A 17,168-nucleotide genomic window follows, 5' to 3' on the forward strand; every position below is an offset into this window, starting at 1 on the left:
AGCAATGACCTTCAAGGACAAAAAAAGAAATTCACAAGATGTTTGAAGATACTCCTTAAAACAGATTCAGTAACTTTTAACTTGAAACAAAAAAGTGTACGGTTTTGATTGTTAGAAATGCCTTAGCTTATCTCTTACAATCTCTATTTGTGACAGGAGTAAAAGGTTTAAAAAAAAAAGTAAGGATGGGGGTGGAGGTAAGGAAGACCTACATGGTTTAGAACTAGTACTGTTCCTCCCCATTTCCACCTTCAATTTCACTGCCCATTCCTACAACCTAGCCCTAAACCAGAAATAGACTGTAACAAACAAATCACCAGAAAACAAAAGGAGTACTATTTAGCAAACTGAAATTATCAACACGTAGCTAAATGGACTGAGGTTTCCACACTAAAAGAAAAGGCTATATCATGCCATTTTACCACCCAATTCCTTGCCCCCCAAAAAGGGGGTTAGGAACAATAGTCTATAATCACACTATGGTATTCTTCAGACAGGCTCCCTTAAAGGGGGAAATGACTCAATTAAAACTATCTACCTGGATCTGCAGTTTATATGAACACAGGACTTTTATTCACTATTCTTCATAAAAAGTCCTTTGTTTTTAACATCCAGCTTCTGTAACCCTTTTTGAAAAGACTTTACAAGCTCAAGCAATGACCTATTGAAATTTAAATGAGATGTTTGCTTTTCAGATCAAATCCATCTGACTTGAGGATCCTCTCTTAGACTACTACAAATTTAAGGACCCAAAAACTACAGGAATCATTAATAGAAACCTAACAAGCCTGAATTGTCAGCTCCGTGGGTACTTGTACACGTGTCCTTTTCCTGTGCATTTCTTTTTTTTTTTAAAGATTTTATTCATTTATTTGAGAGAGAATGAGATAGAGAGAGCATGAGAGGGGGGAGGGTCAGTGGGAGAAGCAGACTCCCTGCTGAGCAGGGAGCCCGATGTGGGACTCGATCCCGGGACTCCAGGATCATGACCTGAGCCGAAGGCAGTCGCTTAACCGACTGAGCCACCCAGGCGCCCTTCCTGTGCATTTCTGAAACCAGTTAATTCTCATTTTAATATCACCTTATATTTAGTTATTTCATAATTTGCATTTACCAAATATATTATCATCCATATTTCATTTGACCAACCTATCGTCGTCAACGGTCTGTGGAAAGCTGCCTAATCAAGACTGCCTACATTATTTTACTCACCAAGTTCTGTCCTGTTTAAATGTCATCATACCACATTCACTAAACAAATATTCTTTCAGCACCTTTTCTGTGTGAAATCCTGGAAGAGGGAAACTGAAGAGGGACATCCGAATGATTAGTTTAGCCCTCATATAGCTTATAGCAGCTCTCAAAGTGAACAGTAGACCCTGGGATCCCCTGAGACTTTTTCAAGGGATCCATGAGATCAAATCTATTTTCATAGTAACTGCGATACTGTGATTTATAAGAAATATATATTTGGTCATCCAGATGTACTTTTTAAGTTTTTTTAGTTTCAGGTGTACAATAGTGATTCAACAATTCCATATATTACTCAGTACTCCATGGTAAGTGTATTCTTGAATCCCCATAACCTATTTCACCCCATCCCCCCACCCCCCTCCCCTCTGGTAACCATCAGTTTGTTCTCTATAGTTAAGAGTCTGTTTCTTGGTTTGTCTTTTTTCTTTGTTCATTTGTTTTGTTTCTTAAATTCCATGAGTGAAATCATATGGTATTTGTCTTTCTCTGACTTATTTCACTTAGCATAATACTCTCTAGATGATCCATGTTGTTGCAAATGGCAAGATTTCATTCTTTTACGGCTGAATAATATTCCATTGTATATATACACCACATCTTTATTCATTCATCTATGGATGGATACTTGGGCTGCTTCCATATCTTGGCTATTATAAATAACGCTGCAATAAACAGAGGAGTGCATGTATCTCCTTGAATTAGTGTTTCTGTATTTTTTGAGCAAATGCCCAGTATGTGATTACTGGATGATAGGGTAGTTCTAGTTTTAATTTTTTGAGGAACCACATGTATTTTGATCTCCATCCAGCTACTGGCTCACAGCTCCTAAAACGCTTGGAATTTCTGGTGATAAGGTCAACTGAAGTGTTTTGTTATGTTAATGAAGGTGGCTTTGGAACCCCCCAAAAGGACAGGGACTGGTTGCCAGGAGGACCAACCACGTTTTTAGAAGGTTGGAACTTTCAGCCCCACCCCCCACCTCCATGGAGGGGAGAAGGCTGAAGGTTGAATCAACCAACGGCCAATGACTTAGTCAATCATGACTACATATTGAAGCCTCCATAAAAACCCAAAGGACTGGGTCCAGGGAGTTTCTAGGTTGGTGAACATATGGAAATACTGGGAGAGTGGTGCACCTGTAGAGGGCATGGAAGCCCCACGCCCTTTCCCCCATACCTTACCCAGTGTATCTCTTCACCTGGCTGTTCATTTCCTTTATCATATCCTTTAATAAATTGGTAAAATTAAGCGTTTCCCTCAGTTCTGCAAGCCACTCCAGCAAATTAATTGAACCTGAGAAGGAAGTCATGGGATCCTCTGACTTACAGTCAGAAGTACAGGTAATAACCTGGACTTGCGATTAGCATTCTGAGTTGGAGGGAGTCCTTGTCAGAACTGAGTTGAATTCTCAGACATCCTGCTGGTGCCCAAGAATTGGCTGGCTGTATGTGTGGGGAAACCACCTCCACCCCCCGCCCCATACACATTCAAATTAGCCTCAGAACAATTTAGTAACCAAGACATTTGCCCTTTTCATTGTGCATATATTTGCACTTATGTGCAAAAGCAACTGTAGGGTAAAACTACTGGCACTTTAGAACAATATAGTCTTAATCTTCATGTGCACACAGTAAAGAGTCAATTTTATTGAAGAATGTGTTGATGAAAATACAAGTTATATATTTTTATTAAATCTTCACACTTGAGTTCTTGTCTTTTTACTATTCTGTATAACCAAATGGAAAGTATTCATAAAGCACTTCTGCATTCAGAAGCATGCTCTTTCAAAAAGCACATGTATCATGTTTTGAGTTGCAAACTCAATTAGCTACTTCCCGCCCCCCTGAAAAAAACACCATTTTTACTTCAAAGAGGGGCTAACAGACAAACTATATGGTTATTCAGACGTGGGTATACTAGATATTTTTCCAAAAATCAACAAAGTGAACCTGTCACTCCAAGGAAAATAACTGACAGTATTTGTTGCCAAAGATAAAATCTGGTATTTCAAGTGATAATTAGAATTCTGGAAAACTTTATCTGCCACAGTGAGCTTGACAACTTTCCATTACTTAAAAGCCTTTTCTGATGAGATCAATGGTAGTGTTATTGAATGTGATTTTTGTGTCAACATTTGGAAAAGCTGCGTAACTCAGTAAACTGGTATCTTCCAAATAACCATGTATGATGTTACAAAATCATGGATGGGTTAAAAGAGTCATTCAAAGTCTATGATAAGCCAATAGATTTCAATGAAACAAAGAACAATTATGGTTTCAGAACCTACACTGCAAATCACCTTGAAGAAATGAATACTGCTGAGTTTTGGTGTAATATCAAAGAATATCCACAATTATCTGAAAAGGCTCTTAAAATGCTTTTCCCTTTCCCACCTACATATTTGGTTTAAGATCAGATCTTTTCCATATACTTTAACCAAAGCAACATACTCAGCAGACTGAGTGCAAAAACAGATAGAATTCAACTGTCTTCTATCAAGCCAGACATTAGAAGGATTTGCAAAAACTATAAAACAATACCCCTCATTATACTGTTTTTTAAAAAATATAGTTATTAAACAGCAGACTGAGTGCAAAAACAGACAGAATTCAACTTTCTTCTATCAAGCCAGACATTAGAAGGATTTGCAAAAACTGTAAAACAATACCCCTTATTATGCTGTTTTTAAAAATATATAATTATTAAAAAATAAGTTATTTTTATAAATATATTTCACCTATTTTAACATATAGTGGGTGTACTATTGTTATTTTTAACTTAATAAACTTTTTTTAAACATTCTGTGAATGTTACCTTATTTAGAAAAAAAAGGGTCTTTTAAATATAACAAAACTAAGGATCCTGAGATGAGGAGATCATCCTGGATTATCCAGGTTGTTCCAAAATCCAATGACAAGTGCCCTTATAGGAGTGAGGCCAACAGAGATTATACAGACAAGACAGTAGGAGACAGTATGCTCATAGATGCAGAGACTGAAATGATATAGCCACAAGTCAAGGAACACCAGCAGCCACAAAAAGCAGGAGGTGGTAAAGAACAGATTCTTCCCTAGAGCCTCCAGAGAGAGTGTGGCCCTACAAACACCTGATTCCTGACTCTGGGTCTCCAGAACTATGGGAGAATAAATTCATGTTGTTTTAAGGCACTTACTTTATGGTAATTTGTTATGGTAGCCCTAGGAAAACAGCCCCCCAACTCTCTTTCCAGCATACCCCATTACCCTTCCAAAAAGGCTGAAGGTCCCAGGGACATTTAAACTAAAAGACAACTCAGAGGACTTTACAAAGAAAATATAAAACATATATGATTTTAGAAGTCCTAGAGAACAGAAGACCAGTAGGTAAAACTTACAGGGAGAAATTTCAGTTGAAACTAAGCTTTCTAACCATCCAAATGTCTTAAAGATTAAACAAACTTTGGGTAAGAAGTAAATTTCCTATCACTGGATGTGTTCAAGAAGACTGATGATCATATAACTTTGGGGAGCAGGGGTGGCTTAAATGACTTAGAATCTGGTCCCACCCTGAGTTCCTAAAAATTATAAAGTATTAGATAGCACCACAAAGCCTGGTAAAAAGGTAAAATATTACAAATGAATTTTGCAAGGCTTCTACAATCATTCAAATAAATACTGACTGCTTGTTACGTGTCAGGCACAGTGGTTGGTAATGAACACTGTATCTACTATCATGAAGCTTTACAATCTGGTGGGAAAAACAGACATAGATCAAGAAATATACAAATAGGGACACCTGGGTGGCTCAGTTGGTTAAGTGACTGCCTTCGGCTCAGGTCATGATCCCAGGGTCCTGGGATCGAGCCCTACATCGGGCTCCCTACTTGGCTGGAAACCTGCTTCTCCCTCTCCCACTCCCCCTGCATGTGTTCCCTCTCACGCTGTCTCTCTCTCTATTAAGTAAATAAATAAAACCTTAAAAAAAAAAAAAAGAAATATACAAACACATGTAAAATGACATGTATAGACATGGTAAATGGAAAGTGCAAAAATGAAGATCTGATAAAACCTCCTGAGGAAATTATGCTTGAGCAGAGACCTGAATAAAATTTATATGATTTTACTAGAAAGAGAAGAGAGGGAAAAGCTTTCCAGGTAGAAGGAACACCAAAGGAAAGGCTTTATGGTTAGGGGAACATGACTGATACAAAATGAGTTCAAAAGTTAGGTACCACATTAAAGAGCTTTGTCTTCATCCTAAATTCAATGGGGGGAGCACGACCAGAGCGGTGTACTTAGACAAAACCATTTCATTCTGGCCGCACTGAGGAGAATGGATTAGGGCTCAGCCAGAGTGGATGCAGGTGGACCAGTTAGAGGTTATTCCAACAGTTCAAGAAAGAAATGATAGTAACTCAGACAGAAGTAGTAATGGGGAAATGAAGAGGACAAATTGAATTTAGAAAGCTAAATAAACAGGATTTGATGACACAGGAAGACTAAAGTTTCTGTTCTGATAAACCAGATGAAATGGTGGTACTATTCACTGAGGTAAGCAAGAGCTGAACAGGAGCAAGTTTGATAAGGGAATTTCATTTGGAGATGTAAGTGCATCTGAGACATCCAAGAAATACCAATTAGGCCATTGGATATAGGGTTCTGAAACTCTATTTGTAGGCCAAATCTGAGTATGCATATTTACATGGAAGAACTGCATAAACTTTTTATCATTAAGGGAAACCAATCATTGTTACAAAGTAATCATAATTCTTAAAAAAAGATAATTTCAAAATCATGCTAACCTAAAAGACAAGAATCACTACTGTACCAAAAGCCCTAAATTAATACTAAACAAAGATTGGGGCACCTGGCTGGCTCAGTCAGAAGAGCATGTGACTCTTGATTCAAGGGTCATGAGTTTAAGGGCCATACTTGGGTATAGAGATTACTTAAATGAATAAATTTTTTAAAAACTTAAAAAAAATACTAAACAAAGATTACCTATTTAAAGGGCAGTGGATGTATACCACTCTATGGCTACAAAATGGATTCCTTCAGAATGAAGACAATCCATCTTGATGGAATCTCAAGTTAGAATTAGCTATTATTCTCACATGTTCGGATACAAAAACTGAGAACAAGTTTAAGAGGCAGTAAGTTTGTTCTTTTTATTCCCAGATTCTCTACCTCTTGCTCTATCTGCAAGATATTGATTTAGCATTTTAAATGTCAAGCATAAAGTTTTTCTCCTAGAAAAGATACTAATCTTCAGAGTAAAAGAGAATAAATAAATCAGACATTTTTCTTCCAACACACACCTCCATAAGCTTTATACTATACTTGGTTGAAAAATGACTAGATTGCTTTGGATATTAGTTGCCGTAACTAAGGAACTATTTACCCTAGATGTGCTTTCCATTTTGTATAAAAAACAAAAACAAACCAACTACCACAGGGATTAAAGACAGAACTAAAGGAGAAGGTAGGAAAATTGGGTTTTATTACTAACTCTAAAGAGAATCCACTGTATAAATTAAGAAAGTTAACTTGAGAAATATCTATTTTTACATAAAATTAGAATTATATATGCCACATGCTTCATTGAGGGTAGCATGAATGAGATTACATAGCATTTTATATTTGTACATATATTTTTTTTTTAAAGATTTTTATTTATTTATTTGACAGAGAGAGACACAGAGAGAGAGGGAACACAAGCAGGGGGAGTGGGAGAGGGGGAAACAGGCTTCCCGCGGAGCAGAGAGCCCGATGCGGGGCTCAATCCCAGGACCCTGGGATCATGACCTGAGCCGAAGGCAGACGCTTAACGACTGAGCCACCCAGGCACCCCGTATTTGTACATATATTTTATATATATATATAAAATCTTTTGAAATCCCCATAGATAATGCTAAAAAAAGAAAAACCAGGTATTTTTAACACTTTTGTATTATACTATTGCTGCTACTAATATCTAATTTGCTCTCAAGAGGAATAAAACAACTCAAAAGGTCCCAGGGTAAAATAAAAGAGCCAATAATATATTGAGATAAATTTGTTCACTTCAGAAACTATCCTGCATATAGAAACCTTACTCAGAAAGTATGAGGACAGAGTGGAGAAAAAAACGAGTTATTATGTGAATGAAATTGAGGTTAACCCAGGATTTAGCTTTCATTCTTCACTAAGTAAGCTTTCACAGGCCAGCCCTTTTGCCCTTACTCCAAGTTACCCTTACTTCAGCAAAAACACACGGAGCGCGAAACAGTCAGCAAGCATTTCCTGAACAAATTTGTATTTGGAGAGAAATTTTTAAATATCTTTTATATTTCATTAAAACAAATGGATTTACAACTGCGCCATTAAGAATACTTCAGGGCAAAAATAGATGAATTACATAAAATTAGACATTTTTGGTTCAAAACAGTATGCACAGTATTATTGCATTTATCATATACAGTGTACTTACGCATGTACATACATATAGACTGAGAAAAATAGAACTATATATACTAAAATATTATCTTTTTATGGTATAATTACGAACATTTTAAATTTTCTTTTTGCTTTTCTACAATGAACATATATACATGCCTTTTTACTTTAAGAAGAAAATACCATTTTTATTGTTTAACATGTCATAACACAGACTCAATTAATTTTAGAATTAGAAATTTAAAATTTTTATTTAGAAGAAACTTTGGATACCATTTCTGTCCTCTTCATTTTCCAAGTGGGGCAACAGGCCCAGTGAGGATAAGTGACTTGCCTGCCCAAAATCTGATAGTGAGCCTTTAGGGCCATAATTATATTATCCATACTTATGGGGCCTGGCGGGGGGGGGTTGGTTACAAGAGTTAATGCATGTTCACTAAAGATAATTTCAAAGTTATAAAAAAGAAAATGAAAATCATCTATATGCTTATAAACCAAAGATAACAACCATTGACTCTGGAGGGCTTTTTGTTTTTTTCTTTCTAAAATTTCTCACTACAGAAATATTTATTTTTATTTTATTCTTATGTTAATCCCCATACATTACATCATTAGTTTTAGATGAAGTGTTCCATGATTCATTGTTTGTGTACAACACCCAGTGCTCCATGCAGAATGTGCCCTCAATACAGAAATATTTTTAATGTAAAAAAAACTTTTAAAATATAGGACCAAAAATTAAGGAAAAGACAAAATTTTAACATTCAGTCACATAACTGGGGATATCAGAATTATTTCTTCTTAGACTTAGTACCTGAAGCCAGTTTTGGGGCAAGAGATTAGGTCTATGACAGTGTTTTTAATTAGTAAACCTTGGTTGGTTCTTTAATTTGTGGATTATTGTTATACAGAAGATCAATTACTAAGAATTTTATTTCATAATTGTTTAATAAAAGACAAAGAGCCAAAAAAAAAAAAAAAAAGGAAAAGATAAAATACTCCAGTTCTATTTAGGGATCTTCTTTGTAGATTAGTGAATGTAAAGATAATCTACAAACACAGCTAATTATAAATTCCATAACACAAATTTTCTGTTTAAGATTACCCAATATTAATTCATTGCTTTTACTTATTTATTTTTTTTTTTAAGATTTTATTTATTTGACAGAGGGAGACACAGTGAGAGAGGGAACACAAGCAGGAGGAGTGGGAGAGGGAGAAGCAGGCTTCCCGCTGAGCAGGGAGCCCGACGCGGGGCTCGATCCCAGGACCCTTGGATCATGACCTGAGCTGAAAGCAGACGCTAAACGACTGAGCCACCCAGGTGCCCCACTTATTTATTTCAGAGAGAGAGAGAGAGAACGTGGGGAGCGGGGGGCAGATTCGCAGGGAGTCTTGGGACTCCAGGATCGTGACCCCAGCAGAAGGCAGACGCTTAACGACTAAGCCACCCAGACACCCCTTTCTATCTTTCTTTCTTTTTTTAAGATTTATTTATTTTGAGAGAGAGCACAGGAGGGAGGGACAGAGGAGGGAGAGAGAATCTCAAGCAGACTCCCTGCTGAGCCAGACAAGAGGCTCCACAACCCTGAGATCGTGACCTGAGCCAAAATCAAGTGTCAGATGCTTAACTGACTGAGCCACCCAGGCGCCCCCATTCATTGCTCCCTTGTATTTACCAATAGTCCATAAAACATTGCTGGCATTAATTATAGAAAAAACATGAATTATGAACAAATATGTTTATAAAAACAAGCTAATCAAACTCGTAAGTTATGAACCATCATTAACTCAATTAGCAAGACATTTTTAAAAAACTACTTCATCTTTATCTTGTCCTTTTAAAATTCCTACCTTCTGGGACACCTGGGTGGCTCAGTCAGTTAAGTGTCTGCCTTCAGCTCAGGTCATAATCCCAGGATCCTGGGATGGAGTCCCACATTGGGCTCCCTACTCAGCGGGGAGCCTGCTTCTCCCTCTGCCTGCCGCTCCCCCTGCTGTGTGCTCGTGCTCTCTCTTTCTCTGATAAATTTTTAAAAAGTTCCTATCTTCTATATACTTTATAATGTACACAAATGTATTAGTACAATAGCACAGGAACATCATTTATAAATAAATGTGATTCAGAATGTGTGCTCAAAATTTTTACTTGTATGGGTGACCACACAAGTCACTGGAGATCACTGCCCCAGAACCTAGGGCTTAGCTAACAAAACTGTCTCCTAATCTAATTTCAAAGATCCAAAAATCAGAGGAAGAAAGTAAAAATGACCAATTATCTACAATTTCAGAATGAGGGGCACCTGGGTGGCTCCTAGGATAGAGCCCGGCATCGGGCTCCCTGCTCAGCGGGGAGTCTGCTTCTCCCTCTCCCTCTGCCCCACACCCTGCTTGTGCCCTCTCTCTCTCAAATAAACAAATAAAATTTAAAAATAAAATAAAAAATTTCAGAATGAAATGATTTTGGAATAAGTAGTTCTAATATGGAACATTATTAAAAATTTGCTTAAATTTCTAGATTTTATTAATAACTTAAGAAATTTGAACACTAGCAATTTGTTAGCATTAAATCATCATACATCTCAAAGCATTCCATAACTGTCATACTTCAGAAGGACCCTGTAAAATAGGCCAATGGTATTTTCACTTCATGGTCAGAAAAATTAAGCAAGTAAAGAATGTCTTGCCCCAAATGACTAGACTGAAACATTTGTGCATTTTAGAACATTTCCAAAGTATAAGAACTCCAAACTTAAACATTTTTGAGTGCAACCTATGAACCACTTAGCTTCCTTTTAAAACTCATTCTCTCTTTAAAACAATAGTAATTTGATTGCCCACAAAGCCTACTGTATATAGTACATGAATAGATAGTCATATACTGGTGGGCGTATTAAAAGAACAAAACAACAACAACAAAAAAACAAAACAAGGAATCCAGAAGACTTGGCAAGATTCTGAAATTGGTTAAGTTTTGCTTTGGCATTCCTCCCACCTTCCTTCTGGTGCTCTTAGTCCTATCTCCTGGAGGTGCCTCAGATCTTCCCGAAGTTCTTCACCTGAGATACTCACTCAAAATTTCTTCCCCTTGGTCTGTCCCAGTCAATCAAGTTAACGGATTTCAGCCAACCAACACAACCAGTATTTGACTTAATTAACAATACTGAAAAAACCTTTGACTTTTCTGTGTGTCAAGAACGCTATGGACCCTCTCCCCAGAAAAACTGCACAGGCACACATAAAAAATTTTTCATACAATTTCAAGAGATCAGGGTTACATGACCAAAATATATCCCTGAGTCCCAGAACTATAAAACCCAGGTTAAAAACCCCTGCACTTAACATTAAATTAGAAAAAAATTTTGCATCTTAAAAGACGAAAAACTCAGGGCACCTGGGTGACTCAGTCGTTAAGCGTCTGCCTTCGGCTCAGGTCATGATCCCAGGGTCCTGGGATCGAGCCCCGCACCGGGCTCCCTGCTCGGTTGGAAGCCTGCTTCTCTGTCTCCCGCTCCCCCTGCCTGTGTTCCCTCTCTCGCTGTGTCTCTCTCTGTCAAATAAATAAAAAATCTTTGGAAAAAACACTAAAAACTCAGGGATGCCTGGGCGGCTTAGTCTGTTGAGCACCTGCCTTCTGCTCGGGTCATGATCCCAGGGTCCTGGGATCAAGTCCCTAGTGAAGCTCCTTGCTCAGTAGGCAGCCTGCTTCTCCCTCTGCCTGCCACTCCCCCTGCTTGTGCTCTGACAAATAAATAAAATCTTTAAAAAAAAAAAAAAAGGCTATAAACTAAAACACATTATACTACTCAAATCTATAAAATCTAATTGTTAGAACTGAAGTCTTCTCAAAGCTTTTATGCTATAATTCCCATAAGAGAAGGAGAAGAATAGGACCTATTTCTAAGCATGGGTCATCTATTAAATTGGGTTTTATAGACCCTGTATTCAATAATGCTCTAGAAATCTATTGTTTACACTATCATGATTCCTGTCAAAACAATACACACACACACACACACATACACACACTACATACACACTCAGAAAATGCCTTTTATCTCTTAATTGCCAAATCCAGTTTTCATCCCAATGAGCTCTCCGTAGGATTTCATGTTGCTAAATTCCCTGTTACAATTCCCTTAACCCCTATCCTTAGTTTCTTCAAACCCATACGATTTATCTTATCTCTTTAGCCATTCTTTTTCAACTTCCCTCATAGGCCCCTCCTCTTCCACTTGACCTTCAGATGTAGATGCTTGGCAAGGTTGCCCTTAGTCTTCTCCTCAATCCTGATATTATACTCTTTTGCAGTTTCTGTATGACATTATGCTAATGGATACAAATCTCTTAATTGATCCCCTCTTCCCCTTCTGCTCCAGCCCAAATCTGTCAATAAGGAGCTAGCTGATGTATCTTGATTCCCACATCTAGAATCATACCCTATTACCTTCTTTCTCAAATTCTGTTCTTCCAATACAGTCCCTATCTTAATTAAAGGCATCATCATTCATTAATGAACTATAATCTTTGAACTCCCCATGCTCTTCCCAATCAAGTCACAACCTCATCAGCTTCATTTTCCACTACTCCTCAAGCATAGCAAAATCTACTTGCTATTCCTCAGACTATCAATGCCCTTCCTCTAACCTCTTCTCCATCAGGTGAAACAGCTACTCACTTTTCCAAGTCCTACTTAAAGATCTCCTACAGTCTTCCCCAACCTCACTTACTCTCCCCACATTACTCACTCCCTGCCTCTATAATTCCACACCAATCTTTATTTTACTTCTCAACAACCTATACTGTAGTTAGTTGAGCCCTTATCTTTCTCCTCTAGTAGACAAGGCCTGTGGTTTACTTTTTACTGTAGCACTTAACACCTGCCTGGAATATAGCATGTCTTTGATCAATGACTAGTGAATGAATGGCAAAACTCCAAGGACATAGTTAAGGTTATTTCTCAATGAAGGGTATACCTTATTCCCTTTTGAACATAAAACAAGAATTAAGTCCCCTAGTCCCTCACTCCCCATTTCTAGTCCACTGCTTAGTTTTAAGCAATGTTTCATGGGGACATTTCCTCACTTCCTCTTGTTTTTGTAGGTCTAGCTGCCAGCCTAACCACATTAGCATTCAGGAGCAGCAACAAAACAGACTCTCCAAGTTCTAAAAAGCAAAGACTTTACAATTACCAATAGTGATACAAGTTCCTTTTTAAAAACAGTCTTAACGTTTATGCATAAAAACTTCATTCTTCATAATTCTGAAAAAGGCTTGGCATAGTTTACCCAACAGGCACCATTTAAGAGTTATTAAGAAAATGTCCATTTAAACTGTCAGCCAAAATTTTCGAATTTATAACCATAGAAATCAGCATGCATGAATTTATCTAAATACTATGCTTGTATACTAAATACACTATATATTTATCTATAAATCAGTCTAAACTACCAGATGACCCACACATAAGTAGTTCTTTTAGCTTCCTTTAAAAATATGTGCCCAGGGGCGCCTGGGTGGCTCAGTCGTTAAGCGTCTGCCTTCGGCTCAGGTCATGATCCCAGGGTCCTGGGATCGAGCCCCGCATTGGGCTCCCTGCTCCGTGGGAGGCCTGCTTCTCCCACTCCCACTCCCCCTGCTTGTGTTCCCTCTCTCGCTGTATCTCTCTCTGTCAAATAAATAAATAAAAAATCTTAAAAAAAAAAATACGTGCCCAAAGGGGCGCTTGGGTAGCTTAGTCAGTTAAGCGTCTCTCAGCTCAGGTCACGATCTCAGGGGGTCGTGAGATCAAGCCCCATGTCAGGCTCCGTGCTCAGCTCGGAGTCTCCTTGGGATTCTCTCTCTCCCTCTCCCTCTGCCCCTCCCTGGCTCGCTCACTCACTCTCTCAAATAAATAAAGAAATCTTAAAAAAAAAAAAAAAAATACATGCCCTAAATTCCAGTGATCATCCCAATCTATAAAACTAGATTCTTTTATCAGAATCAGTCACTCTTCTAGAGTAACCAACTTTCCCAAAACACACTCACATACACCCACACACCCCTCCCTTAACAAACCTGGTTTCCTCAAAAAATTATCTGATGGTTCAGTAACAGTTTGATAAGGCAGGCTACAAGGTCTGGGATTCTGGAGGCGATCCCATATGGTACAATTATCTTCTAAGGCTACTTTCGGTGACAGAATACAGATTTGCCTCAAGGGATCACATTTGCCTCCTAGTTTTTTTTATTTTTGTCTTTCAAAAATATACTAAAAGCTCTCTTTAAAGTTGTATTTCTGGGGCGACTGGGTGCCTCAGTCGTTGCTGAAAGCGTCTGCCTTCGGCTCAGGTCACGATCCCAGGGTCCTGGGATCCAGCCCCGCATCAGGCTCCCTGCTCTGCAGGAAGCCTGCTTCTCTCTATCCCACTCCCTCTGCTTGTGTTCCCTCTCTCTCTCTGTCTCTGTCAAATAAATAAATAAAATTTAAAAATAAAAATAAATAAAGTTGTATTTCTGACTTTTCTTCACTTCATAGAAATGTTCACATTTTAGGCACACAGACATGGTGAGAAGGCAAAAAAAAAAAAAAAAAGACCGTATGATGAAATGTGTTTGAAGCTTCGATAACTAAACTGCATTGAGTGGGGTCAAAAACTCACTAGCCTAATTCTGAACTGCACTTCAGAAAAAAATATATATTCTAAGGCATATATAATTCACTTATTTTTCTTGAGCGGTCAAAAATTCTTTTCATTTTCCAATTTTTGTCCATATTACATCAAAATAACTTCAGACAAAGCATTCTTGTTGCTCCAAGATTGAAAGTTTCCAATAGCTCAATGTGGTTGTAATCTTCTGGAAACACCTGAAGTTGATTTGTTTCACCTCCTTTTACCATTTCTCTTCCAGCCCGTTCACCTTAGAAGAATATTGATGGACCAAAGTTCTAACTGAAAAGCCCAGAAAGTGAATAATCCATCCCTTAGCTAATAAGAAAGGAACTATGATACATAATGCACAAAAATTAACACGTATCCAGAGCCTCAAAAACAAAACAAAACAAAACAATGATTGGACTTGGTCTAAATAAAATGATTCTAAAATAAGCTTAACAAGTAGGTTTCTTTTTCATTGCTGTTTTACTAAACATTTATGAAAAATTATACTTGGGTAAGCTCAGGCTGAAAACACTAGTTTTAGCTCTCAAGGAAAACATGAACGAACAAAGAGAAAATTTTCTAAAACGTTTTTTACAAAAGACTGGTATTTAAGACTGATTTTCCAAATACAATACACACACACACATATAATTACATAATTAATAAGCATCACACAAAGTCACACACAAACATTTAAATTCAAGTATCACATTTCCTGGACTAATTACAACCCCAGAGAGGGTGCACTGAAATTCTTGAGGTTAGAGTAGACACTTCTGAGACTCAACAACCCAGAGTTCCCGCTTTACACTCCAATTTTTCACAGTGGCACTAAGTGGATGAACAAGCCCACTGCAGCACAAAGCACTGGGGTTGCCTAAAGAGATCTAACAGAAGCTGAACATACGCAATAACTTCCTGTTCTCCAGACTGGAGGGTGTGCTTCTAAAGGCTGACAATTCATAGCCCTTCCAAAAACCAAAAGTCAGTACGTTTTTTTCAAATACTTGTGAAAAAAATTTTAATTTCAAAAATTACTATTCATCATTATTATATCCCAACAAACATTTACTGAATGCCTTATTATATATGAGGTATAAAAAATTTAATCCCAGACCCCAAGGAGCTTAAATTTCCCTTAAAACAATCACCCATTTGTGATTATTTCACATAAAATACTTCTTGAAGACAACCCAGGGGTCTGCTTGAACTCACAGTATACAGGCAATGGAAAATTCAGGTATTTAAATCACTGGGAGTTTGTCTTCAGCTCCCCAACAAAATTAGAGATGGATGTACACTTGTGATTTAATAATAACAAGAAACCTGCAATTTTGGGTTCCATTGGAATATATATGAATTGGGAGGGAAACCTGAAATCCTTTCTTCTTTAATCCCTTCTAGATCTGGACAAGGGCTCTCATTATCTGCTGCTCTTAGAGTTATTTCCTAAATCCAGGAGCTAAATTTCCTTAAAACCTGGTAAGAAATCTATTCCCATGAAAACTCCTAGCTTGAGGATGATTCCTTTTCTTTTTGGCTAAGTGAGAATATGACCACTTACTACTAAGCAAAAAGTCATTTTCTCTCATATATGTTGAGTTTGAGATGGGGGGAGGGGAAAGGCACATAGATGAAATCAAAGGACTTCAAATAAGGATGTGCCAAAAGATAATAAGCAGTACTTCTTAATCTGATTGTTTTATTTTTTGTTTTTGTCATGGACCCAGTTGAAAGTCACATTTAATGCCTGTCAGAAGAAAAAGAAAAAAAAGTCCCTTAACACAAACAATTCTCCACACCAAAGAATAAGGATTACATTACATGTGATAATTGTATGTTTCCTCTCCTGCTCATAAAATAAGGAAAATTACACTCATGCACAGATTCTAGTCATATTTTCATTACCTTATGCGATAACACATCAAGAACATTTAAACACAAATCTGGATACTACTACTGAACTCTAAAAACAAAACAAAACCCCCAGCATCTCCAAGGCCCCTCGCCTCTCCTTTCTTGAGTGAGGAACAACCCAATAACCTACTGTTCAGTCAAACTAAAAGGAATTTTTTAAAAAAAGGCTGGACATGAAATAGGAAAAGGATCACCGTGGGCATAGACGATGCCCTGGGAAAAAAGGTGAGATGCGCAAACCCATTCTCCTGTTACCACTGTCCAAGCTGACAGGTTCACTCACACCGCCTTCACCTTGAAAGTTTCCCAATCCATTGTCTCTACACACTTAAGAAAACGTGAATTTTGCTCTGAACACAAAAAAAATTAAGCACAACTGACACCAGCTCTGAAGTAAGCAATTAATATATTCTAATCTAATGCTTAAGAAGGGATGGAGATCAGGCAACAGCTCCTCCAACTGGCTGGAGCAGATTACCATTTGAAGCCCTAAAAATATTAAGATTTTTAAACAACTCCAAGTTCTTATGGGCACGGTCAGATGCACTGTAGAAACTTTGCGACCAGCAGCAACGACACAACAGGTGAGAGAGGCGGTGGACATCATTGCACAGTGAGGTGGACAACATGCAGAGGCAAACCCTTGAGTTCCCCGAAAGGCTGGGGATGTGAAATACTACCCTTGCACAAGGCCACCCAGAGCCCCTGTCTTTACAGTGGCAACAGTTCGGTTCCTTCCGAGGGGCGCGCCACTCCCCCTCTCCTCACCCAGAGGACCACCACCCCAGGCATAGGAAGAACCGAGGCCCCTCCACCGGCAGCATCTCAGCTGGGGAAGAAAACACAATGTCGCTCCTTATTTCTGCGTACAAAAGGACTTTGCGCCCTCCTCCTCGAACTGCCGCCGCTGCTGCCCGGGCCGCCTCCTAACTTGCAAGAAGGT

The 17,168-nt window shown here is 38.2% G+C and overlaps 1 protein-coding gene across 8 annotated transcripts in view; it reads right to left on the reverse strand.

The window, feature by feature from the left end:
• NRF1 (nuclear respiratory factor 1) overlaps positions 1 to 17,168 on the reverse strand; it is a 139,354-nt gene that overhangs the window by 121,410 nt on the left and 776 nt on the right. The gene's annotated exons all lie outside the window — the stretch shown is intronic.

Source organism: Mirounga angustirostris, unplaced genomic scaffold (genome assembly GCF_029215605.1).
Source record: "Mirounga angustirostris isolate CCGP_5_RB_7025 unplaced genomic scaffold, mMirAng1.0.hap1 SCAF_12, whole genome shotgun sequence".
NCBI classification, from domain to species: Eukaryota; Metazoa; Chordata; class Mammalia; order Carnivora; family Phocidae; genus Mirounga; species Mirounga angustirostris.